We start from the raw sequence: 18,882 nt of genomic DNA, 5'->3' as shown, positions 1-18,882 counted from the left end.
GGATGATGGTGCTATTCATTGCAAGAGGGAACCCTGAAAGGAGACAGGTTATGGATTGGGATGCTTATAGTCAAGCCATTTCCTCTCGTTAGTCCTGCTCTCCTGTTGCAATCATAGACCACTTTGACTACCTCTGTGAGCTCCCAATGGACCACTTTGGTTACCTCCACAGAGCATCAACTCATTGCTCAGAGCCTTGCTCTAGGAAAGTTTGCTTTCAAAAAAAAAACATTTTTCTATATTTAGGAAGTACAAGTGCAGGTTTCTTACCTGCCCATGTAGTGTCGTAGTGAAGTCTTGGCTCCTGGTGCACCCATCACCTGAATAGTGAGCGCTGTACCCAATAGTAGTTTTTCAGCTCTCAGCCCTTCCCACCCACCCACTCTGCTGCCTTTTGTAGGAGAAGAATGTTTTCTAAATAAGCTGGTGAACACGATGGGAAAACCGTTAGGTAAAATAACCAGGAGGGGATCTGAAAGTCCTATCCCAGCAACAGTGGGTAGGGAAGAACCTGGATGGGTTAGTCTTGGCAATTCTTCAACATGGCTACTGAGCCACTAGCGTCAATCTTTCTGGCTTTCATAAGCTCTTCCCACCACCTAGCCCCACAGAGTCTGTTCCACACATCTATCAGTGCCACCTGTTTGACGGTCCTTTCCTTTAGTTTTTTTCTGACTCCTTTGGAGCTTATGAACAGAAAAATGTCGAAAAGGCAGGCCGAAGACATTACTCAGCCAGACAGGGATATTTATTGAGCCAACTGTGCAAAAAACACTCCACTAGTGTTTTATTTGTTATTTGTCTGTTTGTTTGTTTGTTTGTTTTTAGACAGGGTCTCACTCTGTTGCTCAGACTGGAGGGCAGTGGTGCAATCACGGCTCAACTTCCCTGGCTCAGGTAGCCTTCCACCTCAGTCTCCTGAAAAACTGGGACTACAGATGTGCACCACCATGCTGGGCTAATTTTTGTATTTTTTGTAGAGACACGGTTTTACCATGTTGCCCAGGCTGGTGTCGTATCCCTGGGCTCAAGCATCCACTTGCCTCAGCCTCCCAAAGTGCTGAGACTACAGGCGTGAGCCACTGTGCCCAACCTCTACCAGGAATTTGAAGAGGTAAAAAAGAAATGGCTCCCAAAAAAAGAGAAGGTAGAAGCAAAACATCTGGGTAGTTCACAAATTGTACAACCGACTCCTGAAACACAGAAAAAGGTGTGGTTGGTTTTTCAGGAGGTTCCATGTACAGAAGCTGGGATCTCATCATAGGGAGGCGACTGAGCTCCCGGCTTTGCTGTTTCAGAAGGGAGGACCGGCAGACACTTGAAGCTCTTGGGGGTGCTGATGCTAGGATTTTACAGACTTTGACCACGTCGCTTCCTCTCACATTTTCACTGGAAAGGACAAGGAAAACTCCTTACAGGGCAAATGAGCTGTTGACATAAATTACCAAAGTTATAAGGACATCTTCCTGGAAAACATCCCGCTTTTATGTGTAATTTCAAAGAAAATGAAATTCATTCCCTCGTCTAGTGAGTGACTTGATCATAGAGAACTATTTAGGTAAAGCAGAAAATGTTCACAGAATGTTGCGGTGTAAATTATGAGGATAAGGGCCTTCCCTCACTCTAGGACTCACAATAAAAGAGTTGATCCACATTTGGGGTCTAATGACCCCTGAATCTTTTTTTAAACAATGTCATCAAACTTACTAGGGCCCAATTGTGGGAAACTGAGGTAGGGACTTGAAATACCATTTCCTGGCCATGTACTGCATTCCTGAGTCAGGCACTGCAGGAGCTTCATAGACACTATTCACTTAATTATCGCAACAACCCTGTTAACCAAGTATTATATCCCCAGTTTTACAGAAAAAAAAAATTTTTTTCTAAGGGACAAAGGCATTGGCCACACAGCCAGTGCAAGACAGAACCAGATCCAAGAGTTCTGCCACATTCCATTGTCTGTGATATTGTGTTGTCTCCTGTTGCCAGTTCCCTTTCCACCCTTTTGACCTTTTTTCCACTTGGAGAAAATTAATCTTCCTGAACCCCATGAGCCACATCAAGAAGTTCCTGCTGCAGCCTCAGCATCATCTGAAACTTGTTAGCCATCTAAACTCTCAGGTCCTGCCCCAGAACGTCTGTTTTAGTCTGTTTAGGCTACCATAATACAGTACCATAGACTGGGTGGCTTATAAACAACAGACTTTTATTTCTCACAGTTCTGGAGCCTGGGAAGTCCCAGAGCAGGCACTGTGTCTGGTGAGGGCCCATTTCCTGGTTCATACATGGCGCCTTCTTGCTGTGTCCTCACATGGTGGGATGGGCAAGGGAGCTCTCCAGAATCTCTTTTATAAGGGCACTGATCTCATTCATGAAGACAGAGCTTTCGTAATCACCAAAGTCTCCACCTCCTAATAGCATCACACTGAGGGTCAGGAATTCAACAAGCATTTGTTCTGTAGCAGCCACTGAAAATGAAACTCTGGGGTGGGTCCAGCAATCTGTGTTGTAGCAAGCCCTCCAGCTGATTCATAGGAAATGAATGACTTAGAGGGATTCCTTGGGGATCTTTACTAGGACATGTCCAAGAAGTACTCTGGAGTAATTCAAGGAAGTAACCAAGAACTCTTCAGGGCTCAACTATCCATAAGTGGCAGATCACTTCCTGGGGGACTGCAAGGGGTTCTCTGTGTTTACATGAGTTGAGGAACTGGGCTGGAGGGAGTGACCACCCAGGACCAGCTGTGCCTGCAATCTTTGCCTGCAACATAGGAAAACGTCCCGTGGTTTTCATTTCATAGGAACTCTAGCAGCCCTGGTTCTCTCCAGGTATTACAAAATAGGCCAACATAGTTTACCCTTACCATTGCAGGGTAGTCCAGACTGAGCTTTTCTTGTCACATTTCCCACTGTCTGAGTTCTCTTCCTGGCAGGGAGGCTGGCACTGTGGAGGACAGCAGGCTGCTCTGGTGGAAGCTCCTCCAGGCCTTGGCTGGTAGTGGGAGGCCTCCTGTTTGAAGCTGTTGGTGATGCCGTACCTGGGGAACATGTACACTTGGTAAGAAGCGGGTAGGGAGCCAAGGATGGTAAGCTGGAGAGAAGACTGTGAATGAACCCCCAGACAGGAGAAGATGCAGCTGTCCAAGGGTGACCTGAACACCAGAGGGCTGAGAGCAGGGAAGTAGCAAATGCCTGGGGTGAGTGTTATGGTCTAGGAGCTGCACATCAGAATTACCTGGATAAAATGATAGGTGCTAGAGCCCTTCTACAGGTTACTGAATAAGAAACTCCAGAGTTGGGGCCAAAGAATCCATGACAAAAATTTTTTTAGAGACAGGGTACATCTCTGTCACCCAGGGTGGAGTGCAGTGGTGTGATCATAGCCCACTGCAGCCTTGATCTCCTGGGCTCAAGAGACCCTCCTGCCTCAGCCTCCCTGTAGCTAGGACTCCAGGAGCACAGAGCCATTCCTGGTTAATTGAAAAATTTTTTTTTTCTAGAGATAAGGTTGTGCTGGGACTCCAGGCCCACTGCATCCAGCCAGAATCCATTTTCTTTTTCTTTTTTCTCTTTTGTTTTTTCTTTATTTTTAATGGAGTTTTGCTCTTGTTGCCTAGGCTGGAGTGCAGTGGCATGATCTCAGCTCACTGCAACCTCTGCCTCCCGGGTTCAAGCGATTGTCCTGCCTCAGCCTCCTGAGTAGCTGGGATTACAGGCACGCACCACCACATCTGGCTAAGTTTTGTATTTTTAGTAGAGACGGGGTTTCACCATGTTTCAGGCTGATCTCGAACTCCTGACCTCATGATCCGCCTGACTCGGCTTCCCAAAGTGCTCGAATCACAGGCGTGAGCCACCGTGCCTGGCCCAGAATCCATTTTCTAAGAAGCTCCTTGGCTTGCTGACTCTGATGTGGTTGGCCAAGCCGTGATCCTGGGATTTAGAAACCATTGCTGCCTTCTACAATACTACGTGAGCCCACTCAGTATAAAGGCCAGAAATAGGGGGGGTCCCCTGGGATTTGTGTGCACTTTCGGGTACAGATTCAACTTTTCAATCAGTTAGTATATTTGGTGTGGCTGTTTTAACAGAGACGGAAAGCAGAGGGTTAGACCAGATGGTAGATTTATTTCTCTTTTATATGAACGTCTGAGGTGGTAGGGCATCCAGGGTGGCACACTGGCCCTGCTCTACAGGCTTATCCCAGAGGTCCAGACTCCTTCTCCGTTGTCACCTGCCATCCCTTGAGATGCTGTCCCATCCAATAAAACTGGCTCGCAAGCACCACATCAGGGTTCCAGCCGAGATGAGGGGAGAAGAAAGCGCAGTGAGCAGCTTCCTTGGACCAAAGTAATGCAGAAGTGGCAGGTGTCTCTTTCACTCACATCTCATTGGTTGCAATCTGCTCAGATGCCACATCTGTTGCTGGGAAGGTAGGGGAAATAAAACCCTTGGCTTGGTCACCATTGCCCTGCCAAATTTGGGAAGTTTGGTTATTAAAGGGAAAATAGATATTGAGGGTTAATCAGATGCCTCTCCAAGTGGCTTGGAGTCACTATATCCCACTATACCAAGCTAACATCATTATGTTCCATTCTTAGCCGTCCCTTGAACACCACTCTCCTCTGCTTATGTGTTGTGGCCCTAGACATCATGGAGGTTGTGACAGGGTCTGTAGCTGCCACACAGGAGGTCATATTTTAAGCTGCCCAGGGCTGTGCTTCCAGGGGTGGAGCGGAAGGGTGAGGGTGGGTATATTAGTCTGTTTTCATCCTGCTGATAAAGACATACCTGAGACTGGGCAATTTACAAAGAAAAGAGGTTTAATGGAGAACTCAGAGTTCCATGTGGCTGGGGAAGCCTCACAATCATGGCGGAAGGCAAGGAGGAGCAAGTCACATCTTACATGGATGGCAGCAGGAAAAGAGAGCTTGTGCAGGGGAACTCCTCTTTTTTTTTTCTTTGGACAGAGTCTTGCTCTGTCACCAGGCTGGAGTGCAGTGGCAATATCTCGGCTCACTACAACCTCTGCCTCCTGGATTCAAGCAATTCTCCTGCCTCAGCCTCCCGAGTAGCTGGGACTACAGGCATGCGCCACCACGCCTGGCTAACTTTTGTATTTTTAGTAGAGATAGGGTTTCATCATGTTGGCCAGGATGGTCTCGATCTCCTGACCTCATGATCTGCCTGCCTCGGCCTCCTAAAGTGTTGGGATTACAGGCATGAGCCACCGCACTCAGCCTGAACTCCTTTTTTTAAAACCATCAGGTCTCATGAGACTTATACCATGAGAACACCACAGGAAAGACTTACCTCCATGATTCAGTTACCTCCCACTGGGTCCCTCCCATGACCCGTGGGAATTCAAGATGAGATTTTGGTGGGGACACAGCCAAACTCACTATCAGAAAAAGAGAGCTCATGCAGGGGAACTCCTTTTTTTAAAACCATCAGGCCTCATGAGACTTATTCACTATCATAAGAACAGCACAGGAAAGACTGACCTCCATGATTCAATTACCTCCCACGGGGTTCCTCCCACAACACTTGGGAATTCAAGATGAGATTTGGGTGGATACACAGCCAAACCCTATCTGTGAGGTTAAGGGGTCAATAAATGGCAGTGGGTTCAGTGGTCCTGGCTTCACTCCTAGCACCTGCTCACACATCAACTTAAGGTACTTCTCTGGAATCTTTTTTTTTTTTTTTTTTTTTTGAGACGGAGTCTCGCTCTGTCACCCAGGCTGGAGTGCGATGGCCGGATCTCTGCTCACTGCAAGCTCCGCCTCCCGGGTTTACGCCATTCTTCTGGCTCAGCCTCCCGAGTAGCTGGGACTACAGGCGCTCGCCACCTCGCCCGGCTAGTTTTTTGTACTTTTTAGTAGAGACGGGGTTTCACCGTGTTAGCCAGGATGGTCTCGATCTCCTGACCTCGTGATCCGCCCGTCTCGGCCTCCCAAAGTGCTGGGATTACAGGCTTGAGCCACCGCGCCCGGCCTTCTCTGGATTCTTAAACTAGGGATTCCCAGTTCTGTTTGTTCGTTAACTCTCATTGAATCCGTACACATTCACCTACAGCTCTCACATCATAAACATCTGTGTTGCCACAGAATAAAATGCAATATTTAGCCTATGGCATCTTACCCATCATATATTTGTACCCAACAAAAATTCTTAAATGTAATGGGAAAATCACTCAACAAAATGTTATAGATTGTGGGCTATGAGCCAAGAAGTGTTTATGGTTGGATTTCTAGCATCTGACACAACATAGGCATACAACAAACATTCTTTGAATGAGCAAACGATTGACTGTGAGGATGTGGAGATGAAGCAAACTGAATGAGAGTTTGTCATTCAGTGGGAAAACTGCACGTGCAGGCAAGACCTCATAATACCACTCAGAGAGGCTTCAAGTTCCCTGTTTCTCTTTCATGTCTCAGTGTTGGAGCATCGCCCCATCACTGGGTCAGTCTGCTTACCTCCCTGCAGGTGTGTTTTTGAATTAGCACATTCAACAGTAGCACTGTTGACATTTTGGATCTGTCAGTTCTTTCCTGGGGTTGAGGGGGAAAAGCCTATCTCGTACACTGTAGGATGTGTAGCTGCAGCCCTGGTCTCGACCCACCAGATGCCAGTAGCACACCTCTTCCAGTCGTGACAACCAAACATGACTACAGAAATTACCAGATGTTCCCTGAGGACCAAAACTGTCTTCTTTTGAGAACCACAGGGGTAGACCCATTACACATCTCTTTTACAAGGTGTGCCACAGATGCCGACCAAGCACTTGTGCAAATACTTAAGGACAAGTCTAAGCTTTGCTCTCAGGGATACTGGCTCTTCCCACAGTCCCCCAGCTCATGCAGGGGAGTGGATTTCTGTCTTGGTGAAAATATACATCTTATTCTTAAAGTTTCACAACAGGATGACAACTTTGCCTCCCTCACATCTGGTTTTAGGGTACATGGTTCTCATTCTAACCAATAACACCAAATCTTGTATCAAGTCGGTGGTTAAAAATTTATTCAAGAATTAATGAAATCCAGAAACTGGCCGGGCGTGGTGGCTCACGCCTGTAATTCCAGCACTTTGGGAGGCCGAGGCGGGCGGATCACAAGGTCAGGAGATCGAGACCATCCTGGCTAACACGGTGAAACCCTGTCTCTACTAAAAATACGAATAATTAGCCGGGCATGGTGGCACATGCCTGTAATCCCAGCTACTCAGGAGGCTGAGGCAGAAGAATGGTGTGAACCAGAGCGAGACTCCATCTCAAAAAAAAAAAAAAGAAAGAAAAGAAATCCAGAAACTGTCAGGGTTCACTACGAACATCTGAGATTTGAGAGACAGGTTAATCATTCTTGTTTACATCCTTGTACACATTGTTATGTACGAACTTTAGTGTACAACAGAAACATTTGGGGAGTTTGTATAAATGCATGTTTTGATTCCATTTCTAGAGATTCTGATTCAGTAGATTTAGGGTGGTGCTCAGGAAGCTACACTGTCTGAAAAGCTCTTTTAAGTAATCCGTAGGCTACACTTTGAAAAGAGATATTAATTTCTCCAAGTATTATTTCTGGATGAAATTAGACAACCAGAAAGAAAAACTCTCTTGAAATCTAGTAATATTAAGTCCTTACATTTTATTCCTTTTCAAAATGTTTTTGATGATTATAGAACCTTTGTATTTCCATTCAAATCACCTTGTCAATTCCTACAAAAGTATCTTACTGTTGTCTAGTCACTGTCTATTTCATTGATTGATTTTAATTCTCTGCATAGCACTTAAGTACTTTTAAATTATCACTGATCTCCTCCCACTAGAATATAAGCTTCATGAGAGCAGAGGAATTATCATTTCTTTTTTTCTTCACTGTATCTCCAGTTCCCTGAGTAATGCCTTTCACATATTAGGTTCTCTATACATATTTATTTTATTATACTTTTATTTACTCATTTATTATTATTATTTTTTTGAAATGGAGTCTCTCTGTTGCCCAGGCTGGAGTGCAGTGGCGCGATCTTGGCTCACTGCAACCTCCACCTCCCGGGTTCAAGTGATTCTCCTGCCTCAGCCTCCCAAGTAGCTGGGACTACAGGCGTGTGCCACCACGCCCGGCTAATTTTTTGTAGTTTTAGTAGAGACAGGGTTTCACCATGTTAGCCAGGATGATCTCGATCTCCTGACCTCGTGATCCGCCCACCTTGGCCTCCCAAAGTGCTGGGATTACAGGCATGAGCCACCGTGACGTATTTGTTGAATAAAGGAAAAAATAAAAATAAATAAGAGATACCGAATGTGTGTACTCAAGTCCAGTTTAAGGGTATTTTACTGGACGGTAACCTCTAACTTTCTATTAATCATTATATTTTATTAGCCAGAACACCTATCTGGTTAAACAGTTACCTTGTTTCTAACAAATAGGAAAATAATTCATGGCTAAATGACGGCTGTGTCTTGTTCCACGGTGGCTGCTTCTCATTAACCTTCATAATACGCAGATCTGCTGTTAAAACGGATGGGTTTCAGGTGATTCGATCAGCCTAATGAAGTGTAGTGCAAGGGTTTTGTAAAGGGGTGCAACTGTCAAGACTTCCTCTGGCAGGAAGGCAGACTCACTGAGACGGCAGCGCGGCACCCAAGACCTGTGCTTTCGTCTTTCTCTCAAACTCACTATCCCTTTCCCTCTTTTTCTCTAGCACTGTTTCTTGACTCATGCCTAGAACTCCACAGCTTCAAGGTAAGTGTCAGGACTGTTAGTTGCAGGTGAATGAAATCCCAACTCAAATGACTGGAGCAAAGATGGGAACGCAGGGTTGAGAGAGGGGAGGGTTGATATCTGGTCTGGTGGGTGTGGTGCTCAAGTGGTCTCCCAAGAATCCTGCTCACATTTCCCCTGGGGCAGCTTAGTTCTGGGGAAGCGCTCTTTTCACGGTGGTAAGTGGATGTCGGTATCTATGGCCTTACCAACACTCACCTTCTCAGGATGCCCACAGAAAGAATTCCCCTTCCCCAACAGTTCCAATAAGAGCCTTGGAATTGGGCCAGGCATGGTGGCTCATACCTATAATCCCAGTGCTTTGGGACGCCAAGCCAGGAGGATCTCTTGAGGCCAGGAGTTGGAGACCAGCCTGGACAACACACTGTGACCCCATCACTACAAAATAAAACAGAAATTAGCCAGGCGTGGTGGTGCATGCTTGTAGAATCAGCTACTTGGGAGGCCAAGGCAGGAGGATGGCTTGAACCCAGGAGTTTGAGGCTGCGAGTTATGACTGTGCCACTGCACTCTAGCCTGGGCAATGGAGCAAGACTCTGTCTCAAAAAAAAAAAAAAAAAAAAAAAAGGCTTTGAATGGAGTCTCATTTGTTCTAATTGTCCTGGCCTGGATAGCTTAACCACCCAGACGTCACTGTGGCCACTGCACATGGTGCTCTGCAGGGACAGCCTAGGTCTCACGTCCACTTCTTGGGCCAGGAATGAGGCTAGCGCCACAAAACCCTGGTGGAGTGAGGGTGAGAAGACAGGCAGACATGGGGCAGGAAAAAGTGCAAATGTCCACTTGAGCACTAAAAGGGGCCACGGTTGATGCCTTTCAAAGGTGAGGCCTGAGAAGGGTGCTCCTTGCAAGTCTGCCAGTGCTGTGTCTTTCCACATGCTGAGTCCTGGCTCATTGGAGCCCTTGGGAAGCTCCTGGTTGGGCATTTCAGGTGCATGTTGCCCTCTTAGCTCCAGACCTTTGGTTTGATGGTGCTCTTCCGTTTGTACCCTTGCCGTGCATAATGTTGTGATATAATAAGAAATATATATTTGGTTTTTGTCCCCAGTTCCTGGCACAGAGTTCCTAAGACCCTTGGAATTTCCATTGTGTTAGGGTCACGCCTAACACATCTTTTGTTACTCATAAGAAGTCCCTTTCAACCACACCTTAGTTTATGTTAATGAGGTGACAAAACCCCTAAGGATGAGGCTGGTTTCCAGGGGAACCATGTGATTAGAGGTCGAAGCTTTTAGCCCCACCACCCAGGAAAAGGAAAGGAGCAAGAGATTGACTTAGTCAACAATGGCCAAAGATTTTATCAATCAATCATGCTTACATAATGAAGGTAATGGAACCTCTATAAAAACCCTAAACAATGGGGTTTGGAGAGCTTCTGGGTTGGTGAACCCATGGAAGTGCTGAGAGGAAAGCGTGCCCGGAGAGGGCATGAAAGTTCTGTGCCCCTTTTCCTATCCCTTGCCCAGTGCATCTCCCCCATTTGGCTATTCTCGAGTTGTATCCTTTATAATAAACTAGTAAACATAAGTAAATATTTCCCTGAGTTTTGTCGACCATTCTAGCAAATTATCAAACCCAAGGAGGGGAATCAGGGCAACAGCTGATTTACAGTCGGTCAGTCAGAAGTTTGGGAGGCCAGGACCAGATGGGGTGAGTGACTGGCATCTGCAGTGGGGATATATACTTGTGGGGTACATATATTTTAAAATGTATGATGACGTTATCAACTATCATCACCCTGTTGTGCAGTCAACTAGTTTGTCTTATTGTGGGACTGAGTCCTTAACCTAAGGGGTCTATGCTAACTCCAGGAAGTTAGCATCAGAATTGGGTTAAATTGTAACACACACAGTGTTCACCAAGAATTGAAGAATTGGTGGGTGTGGGATAGCTCTTCTCCCTTTGGTGTCAGGAGTGTGAGTGTAATGATAACAGAGTGGTCCTTGGGTGCCCTCCTGTTCTCTTTTCCAACTCTGACTTTAATAGCCACCCCCACTCAGGCAACATCCCCCAAGTTGTCCACATGCTATCCCTGACCATATGCCTAGAGTTTCAAATGTGACAACCCAGCACTTCTGCTAACAGAGTAGGATGTATGAAATCTGGATATGGATGGCTAATGGGTACATTAAAAGATAGAATGAATAAGACATGCTCTTTGATTGTACAACAGGGTTACTATAGTCCATAATAACTTAATTGTACATTTTAAAATAGCTAAAAGAGTATAATTAGATTATTTGTAACACAAAGGATAAGTACGTAAGGAAATGAATGCCCCATTTTCCATGATGTGATTCCTACTATATACCCACACAATTTTTTAAAAACTAAAAAGAAAGAAATATGAACATGATTCTGCTGGAATCCAAATGTCATCCACTGGATTCATAAGACACCACCACACGTCTCTACATAGAAAAACAAGGACAAGGCCAAGAGTTGGAGATTCAGGAACTCTACCCACCCCATCCCCTTCCCTTTGGGTTCAGTGTAGGCACATCCTGTGTCTCAAGGGCCATAATGAAAGTGTTGTCTCTGGCCATGACCTTCTATTATTTTTAAGTAGCTATGGCTGAACAAAAGACAAATAAAAACTTTCTCTGCTTGACATTAAAAAAATTACTGGCATGTCATATGGTAATTCATTAAAGAATTCTCATTCATCAAAACAATTCATTTTTGTTTGAAGAGGTTGAATAAGCAGTTTCTTGCTGATTTCACTGTGAGCCTCTCTGGCCACATGTGGCTCCGGTTCGTATGTGGTAATTTTATTCTCAAATATTAAGAGCTTTGGGGGGGCATATGTGGAACATTTTAAATCACAGGGTGCTATTTTACTTAGACACCTCCATACAAGCTCATTTCCTTCTTTATGTTTTTTTTCTTTTACAATTCTAACACCTAGAACTTGCATTCAGTCACTTTTTTAAAGATGGGAAAATACACACCAAACGGATTGATTTGAATCTGCCATTGAACTGTATATAGGAAAATGGTCTCAGGGTAATTTTAAAAGTTTTTTTTTTTTATAATATCCTAACGTAGGGGGAATTATTCCAGAGTTTCCTGGAATTCTGAGCATAATTAACCCTTGTAAATGTGCGCTTTACAAAGTCCTTTATGATAAAGAACACCCAGTTCATTTTTTATGGTAGTTTTGTTTCAACACCACAGAAATAGATAGCTTTTGGATTTCCCCAAAATTTTTTTCTCAGAAATTTTTTTTTTCTTTTTTTTTTTTTTTTGAGACGGAGTTTCGCTCTTGTTGCCCAGGCTGGAGTGCAATGGCATGATCTTGGCTCACCACAACCTCCGCCTCCCAGGTTCAAGCGATTCTCCTGCCTCAGCCTCCCAAGTGGCTGGGATTATAGGTCCACCACCACGCCCAACTATTTTTTTGTATTTTTAGTAGAGACGAGGTTTCACCATGTTGGCGAGGCTGGTCTTGAATTCCAGACCTCAGGTGATTCACCCGCCTCGGCCTCCCAAAGTGCTGGGATTACAGGCGTGAGCCACCATGTCCAGCCTCAGAAATCTTTAGTCAGGATGATTTCCCAATATCTAACTTGTGCTATTCATTTAATAGATTTTATCTTTTAAAAGATTCTTTTCCTTTTTTAGCCTTTCAGCTTCTTCTTCCATGAGCCCAGTTTCCTTGGTGAAATCTGAAATCTTAATGCCTGTGCCTCTGACCTCTCCTCATTTTCTTTCCTCTCCTCCATAGAACAGAGACTGTAAACTCAAAATGCTGAGGTCAGATAGCTATTTTAAATGAGTAAATAGGTTGGGAACGACAGAAAGGAAGCAAAGGGGTATATGGGAACTCTGGAAACCAGAGATCCTAGACTAAGGAGAAGGTTGCCACCATTTAGCATCAGCTAAGAGTTCCCATAAGAGATGATGACCACCGAGATTGCCAGAAGATACACTTCCAAGAGAAACCAGAGATCTACGTTTTAGTGTGAAATGTTGCAGTTTTAGAAATAGTCAATTATTTTAAAATTTTAAGACTACCCCTTTCCAAAGCCTGTACATGTCCCATAGCCACTAGAAATTCTTTTACTCCATGCTTTCACTAAAGTTACTTCCATTAAAATCTGATTAGGCCATACTCCTTTTTTTTTTTTTTGAGACAGAGCCTTGCTCTGTTACCCAGGCTGGAGTGCAATGGCACAATCTCAGCTCACTGCAACCTCTGCCTCCAGGGTTCAAGCGATTCTCCTGGCTCAGCCTCTCGAATAGCTGGGACTACAGGTGTGCACCACCACGCCCAGCTAATTTTTGTATTTGTAGTAGAGACGGGGTTTCACCATGTTGGCCAGGATGGTCTTGATCTCTTCACCTCATGGTTCGCCCACCTCGTCCTCCCAAAGTGCTGGGGTTATAGGCATGAGCCACCGTGCCCGGCCTAGGCCATGTACTAATTCTTACTCTTCCCCTCACCTCCTTAGTAGTTGGGCCAGAGTTTTGCAAGTTACGATAGTAACCTGGTAAGTATCTAATGACGAGAGTCCTGCTCCTCCCCTGCTGGTTATTTCAGGCACTGGGACTAGAGCTCTTCCTGGGAAAGAGTGAATTGGGACCAATTTCCCTTGGTGGAGTTTGCCACTGGCCTGTGGACAGAGACTGAGGAGAGAGCTGCTGGTCAGGAAAGAGGTGGCTCTGCCCTTAATGCTGGAAAAGAAAGAACAGCTCAGTTCCAGCCTCCATCTGTCCACTTCCCCCTCTAATCACCTGGTACTTTTCCCTCTGCCCTTGTTAATCCAGCACCTCTGCCACCACTGTCAATACCGGGAGAGGCTAGATACAGGCCCATCCCGTGTACCCCATGTTACCCCCACACACCACACACACGTAGACACACACAGACATCCACACATCCACACAAAGACTCACACACACACATAGACACACACATATCCAGACATAGAGACACACACATTCACATACACACAGACACACATTCACACATATAGTGATGCACACATCCACACACAGAAATGTACATTCACATCCACACATATACACACAGACACACACAGACACATACACATCTACATACATTCACACACACAGAAATGTACATTCACATCCACACATATACACACAGACACACACAGACACATACACATCTACATACATTCACACACACAGACACACAGGGAGACACACACACATCCACATGCAAAAATATACACATCCACATCCAGACTACACACACACAGGCGTGCACACACACACAGGCATGCACACACACACACACAGAACTGTCATGCCCTGACTCGTTTTCTTCTCAGCTGCTCTTGATGTTCATTTTTATTTGATTTAACCACAGAAAACGTGGTGTGTCTGGGATTTCCAATGCTGTGAACAGGACGGAAGAAGTGGTGTGTGCTCGGTTAGATTATCCCCTAATTGGTCCACAAGTGTGTGTAATTGGGAGTTGACAGTATTGAATTACACTTGGTTTTTTGACAGTACTTAAGTTTTTAAAACATTTTTGCAGTTAGCATTTTATTTTCAGTTTTATAAATAAGCCCTGTGGCTCCGGTAGCGAAATATTGTCGCTTTTGTTTTTAACAGATTTCAAGACTTGTCAGTAAGGCTCAGAGGCTTGCTTGATGATACTGGGTGATCAGACATATGAGGGTCTCCGAAGACATCTGGACATCAACTTTTTTTTTAGACAGAGTCTTGCTCTGTCGCCCAGGCTCGAGTGCAGTGGCACGACCTTGGCTCACTGCAACCTCCGCCTCCCGGGTTCAAGCAGTTCTCTGCCTCAGCCTCCCGAGTAGCTGGGATTACAGGCGCCTGCCACCACACCCAGGTCATCTTTGTGTTTTTAGTAGAGACGGAGTTTCACCATCTTGGCCAGGCTGGTCTTGAACTCCTGCCTTCGTGATCCACCTGCCTCGGCCTCCCAAAGTGCTGGGATTACAGGCGTGAGCCACCGTGCCGAGCCACATCAAATATTAAAGTATGATATTGGCTGACATGAATTTTCACTGAATTGTGTGTGTGGTTTTACTTTTCCTATGATTTTATTTTATTTCTTACCAAAAGTGATTCGTTACCAATGGTAACTACACAGGTGACTGAATATTTATAGTGTAGTTAGCTATGGTGTCCCAGTTTTTGGTCTTGTTAATTTGATCACTGTATTTATGATGCACTCAGCCAATTAGTAGGAGATCAAAGACCAGTATTCATTTTCTGACTATGATGATCTGTTTGGTATTTTTTTCTAATTAGATTGGGTCAAGCAGCACAAAAAGAAGGGTAAATGTAGGGTTTCCATGCAATGTTCTTGTTTGTGTATACCTTGCTAAAAAATTTTAAAGCATTACCCTGCTAGCTTATTGCAAACTTATGATCTAGCAAACTCTTCTCTGGGGGAAGCTATATCAATTGGGATTTTTTTTGGCTACAAAATCCAGAAAACCCAACTGAATATAGCTGTAAAAAAAATAATATCTCTCCAAACAGCCAAACTTGGAACAATTTTAACGACAAAATAAAGTAGTACTGGATTGCAACGTAAAGTATAAAGTAAATATCCAGGAATCCATACTGATATAAATAAATGATTGCATAAAGAAGTCAATAAATGGGGGAGAAAAGACAACTCCTCGCAGAAGAATTCCAAATAATTTATGTAAATACTCTGCCCTCAAGGAGGTGGGCCACGCTTCATGCTCCTTCAGGGTGGGCTGCCCGTAGCGACTTCTTTCTCAAGAATACAGTATAGAAAGGGGTGGGAGGAAGAGTAAATTTACAGTGGAGAAACCTCACAAACACTACGCCAGGCAGGAGGTCAAGGTTAGTATCAACAGTGATAAACCATGTTGAAAGCGTGTACCCTTGATACGATGTGATGAAAATGGCACTTTACCTCTGGGGTCTTCCTCCCCCAAACACCATAACCCCGGTATGATTGTGAGAGGAACATCAGACAAATCACAGGACAGAGGTACCCTACAAAATACTTCACCGTTACTCCTCAAAACTGTCAAGGTAAATCTGAGAAGCCATCACAGCCCAGAGTAGCCTAAGGAACCATGACAACTAAATGCAGTGTGGTGTTCTGGGGAATCCTGGAATGGAACATCAGGCAAAGCTAAGGATATCTGAATACACTCTGGGCTTTAGTTAGTAATAATATATCCAGTATATGGTTCATTAATGGTAACAAATGTACCATACTAATGCAAGATGTTAATAAGAGGGAATCTGGGTGAGGGATATGGGAACTCGCTATACATCTTCTCGATTTTTCTGTATATCTAAAACTATTCAAAAAAATAGTGTGTTTTTGTTTTTTTTTTTTTTTTTTTTTTTTTTTTTTTTTTTTTGAGACAAGATCCCACTCTGTCACCCAGGCTGGAGTGCAGTGGCAGGATCATGGGTCACTATAGCCTTGAACTCCTGGGCTCAAGTGATCCTCCCACCTCAGCTGCTTGAGAAGTTGGGACTACAGGTGTGCATCACCACATCTGGCTAATTTTTTAGTTTTTAAAATGTTTTGTAGAGGTGAGGTCTTGCTGTGTTGCCCAGGCTGGTCTCGAACTCCCAGGCTCAAGCAATCCTTCTACCTCAGCCTCCCAAAGTGCTGGGGTTACAGGTGTGAGCCACCATGCCCAGACAAGTGTAGTTTTCAAAAAGTCTTATCTTACCTAAAAGAGAGGACTCACAGGACGTGGCCAGAGTCGGTTGATTAAGCAGAGAAGCAATCCTGGAAGCTCAGGTTCTTTCCGCCTGCCTGCTCTGCTCACCTGACGTGGGCTGATCTCCCCTAGTGGGTCTCATGGTTGTAACAGAACCACTGCACTTACCAGGACACAGGCAGACACAACAACATCCAATAGGAGGCAGAAACCATTTTTCATTATGTTTCTTTGTAAGTGTGAAGGTCCTTTCCCTAGAAGGCCCCAGGAGGTCTCCCTTTGAGACCACTGGATGGAACTGGTGCCATATCTGCTCCTGAACCATCGCTGACAAGGGAGTAAGATGACCCCAGCGTCTGACAGGAACAGGACTTCCCTTGAGTCTCATGGTGGGGACATCTGAGCCAACTGGGCTCTTCCAGCCCCTAAGAATAGGCTGAGGAACTGGCCACACTGCTGTGCAAGCTGAGGCAAAGCAAATGACCTTCCTACTTGGAAGAGTTGTGGTTGTATCTGCTTCCCCAGGTTGAACACACCACTCCAGTCCCTGTTAAGCCCCATCCTCTTTGTGTGTCCATTTCTGCAACTTGTGTGAGTCTTTTTGAAGGTTAATGCTTAGGTATTCTATATTAAGCTGTGGGCATATTATTTTTCTCTTTTCTTTCCAGTGGCTGCCTAATGGCTTTACTACTCACTATAACTCTTCCCATCTCTCAACATGAATAGGGAAAGCTGCTTGACTCAGTTCCCTGCTTTGCGTTAGTTTGGAGGTACTTATTTGCAGTGCTCTCATATCTGTGCTCTATTTTCAGGGCTCATATGGAGCTCTGCTAAGGAAAGCCATTTTCCCCCTGCTTTTCATCAGAAAAATGTAGATGACAAGTGCCTATATAACAGACCCTCCATCAGAGTCCTAAACATGTTTCCAATGCCCCGGCACTATTATGCCAGTGCATCCTGTCACTCTCAGTCTCTGTAAATGGTGATATATATTATTAAGATGCTAGATCTTCTACTTGTAGTAATGTGGTTCCTAATAGGTTATGGAATAATTTTTGTAAATAATTATGATCAGTAATCTGGGTCCCACAGTCTTGTTTACAGAGGCAAGAGAGGAGAAAATCCTTCAAAATAATATAGGTAAACCTTTTATATCTTCCAGTGAGAATAAACATTGACAGTAACCACAGTTGCTTTCTCTCTTAAAACCAAGAAAGGGCAAAAAAAAAAAAAAAAAAAAAAAAGAAAGAAAGAAAGAAAGAAACAAGTGAGAATAAGAGAGAACTAAAGATCTAGATTCTACAAATGTACTTGTCAGAGAGTGGTGAGTCCTATGGTAAAATAAATCCAACAGGTTTGGAAGCCAGGCTACGCTCCTGAGAAGGGGTATATCAAGGAGACTTTATTCAAGAAGCAAAACCAAACAAAAACAGAGGAAGAGACTGAAAACCACATCATTTCCTGGTAAAGAGTGTACGGTGAATTGGGTGAAGGAATACGGACTCAAGAAAACCCGTGGGGGAAAATTGACGCTTCCTCCCAGCCCCCACCCCGCTTACTTCCTCCGTTTATCTGCCAATGCAGAAAATAAGCCAACAATAAAACAAGCAAAGAAACCACTATCTAATGATAATTTCTGAGCCTTCTATGCCTTTTTTTTCTCACCCAAATCCCTAGAGAGGTGATGGTGTGGACATGAGTTTTATAACAACTGATGAACTTGTTCTGAGAGGAGTGTACGTGTGCACGTGTGTGTGTGTTGTGCTTGTACACACATTCATGCATGCATAAGTGTGTGTGCCTGAGTGCATGTGTGCATGTGTGTCTGTGTGTGTGGCTGAAGAGAGGAGTGGAGGAGTGAGACACACAGAGAGAGAAACTATGGGGGCACCCGTACTTGTCTGATTTGAAAGGATAATGTTTTGAGCCGAAGGGATTTGATCTCTACCTCATCTAGAAGCTGCTTTAGAACCACAGAAGCCTGGATTGTCTCTACAAAGGGTGCAAGATAAAGGTGTTAGGACAACTTAAAGAGACGGGAGGTGCTAGGAATCGGCAGGTGCCTGATTGCCAAGGTAAGGCTTGAGAATCCTGCTCTCCCCTCAGTCTCTCCCAGGTATTGTTCTTCCAATGCTCCCTAAGTCCCTTCTGGCATGGAAATGTGTCTCAGATCTATTACCTAGTAGAAGACAGTGCCAGGAGGCAGGTCTAAGTGTGCCTACTCTGAAATGGGCTTTGGAAATTAGATCATCCACAATTCCCTGGCATAGTTAGTGGGAAGTTATTAACATTTTCACCAGTGATGAATTGAGGGGTCCTCAGGTATGGGGGAGAACAGTAATGAAAGTACAGTGACATCAGACAGCTCTTTCTGAGCGACGCCAATACACTGGAGAAAGACAATGAAAGGCTGCGAGTGAATAACCACC

General features: G+C 44.6%; 1 long non-coding RNA gene across 1 annotated transcript; it reads left to right on the top strand.

Annotated features, from left to right (window-relative positions):
- Positions 1 to 2,933: 2,933 nt before the first annotated feature.
- Positions 2,934 to 17,904, top strand: LOC114678656 (uncharacterized). The gene is made up of 3 exons (XR_003730110.2): positions 2,934 to 3,058; positions 8,707 to 8,747; positions 17,808 to 17,904. It is a non-coding gene; the product is annotated as an uncharacterized LOC114678656 (long non-coding RNA).
- The last annotated feature ends 978 nt before the right edge of the window (positions 17,905 to 18,882 follow it).

This window comes from Macaca mulatta, chromosome 1, assembly GCF_049350105.2.
Source record: "Macaca mulatta isolate MMU2019108-1 chromosome 1, T2T-MMU8v2.0, whole genome shotgun sequence".
Lineage (NCBI taxonomy): Eukaryota > Metazoa > Chordata > Mammalia > Primates > Cercopithecidae > Macaca > Macaca mulatta.
The sequence above is the reverse complement of the archived record's forward strand: the minus strand, read 5'-3'. Positions and strand labels throughout refer to the sequence as shown.